Raw genomic sequence first — 919 nt, forward strand, 5'->3', positions numbered from 1 at the left:
GTAAAGGTGTTCATTCATTTTAGTGTTATACATTGAACAAGTAACATGAAGATAGCAATAAATTGAATATCATATTAATATCATATTAATAAAATAAATCTAAAATGTGTATAATATTTATAATCGATACTTTTTACAAAATTATAAATTTTATTTTATAATTATGAGATAAAAATATTAAACGATTTCAAAAAAGAATTTAATTTTTAATAATTTAATTTCAGATTACCTTGAAAACACTTGTAAAATTATTCTGTAATGCATGCTTATGCAGTTTGTTCACGTGAAAGAAATAGTATGTAAGTACTTACCATTGAAAGAAAGATTACTTATTCATCACACTCACACATTGATTAAAGTGATATTACTTATTATCTTTAACTTAAATTAAACAAAGTTTAAAGTAAAAAAGTCATAGTAAACAATATTCGTAAAAAAGAAAATGAATTAAAATAGGTCATTTTTCATATATTTCGAAAATATAGTTTTTTCAAGAAAAATTATTTTAATATTTTTAAGATTTTAAGTAAAATGTAAATTTTCAAACTTTATATTTATATTATTTAATATATATAAATAAATTAAAATGATTATGAATTTACATACATATACTATTATTTATTTATTCATTTATTGTATTTATTATATTTATTCATTTATTATATCAAAATACATTCATATATGTAAATATCATATATTTCTTTCTTGAAAGACAACAGTATATATTTTGCATTATATGGACCGTGTAATATAATGGTAATATTGAAATAATGATATTGACAAAGAAAATAAAATCGATATTATAATTAATCTCTTTGTGTTACGAACTTTGTAACATACATTCGAATTGTGATTGCGAGATGTATATATTAGTCATCCATGAATAGATATATATATATATATATATATATATATATAT

The sequence above is a fragment of the Apis dorsata genome, unplaced genomic scaffold (assembly GCF_000469605.1).
Source record: "Apis dorsata unplaced genomic scaffold, Apis dorsata 1.3 scaffold_92, whole genome shotgun sequence".
NCBI classification, from domain to species: Eukaryota; Metazoa; Arthropoda; class Insecta; order Hymenoptera; family Apidae; genus Apis; species Apis dorsata.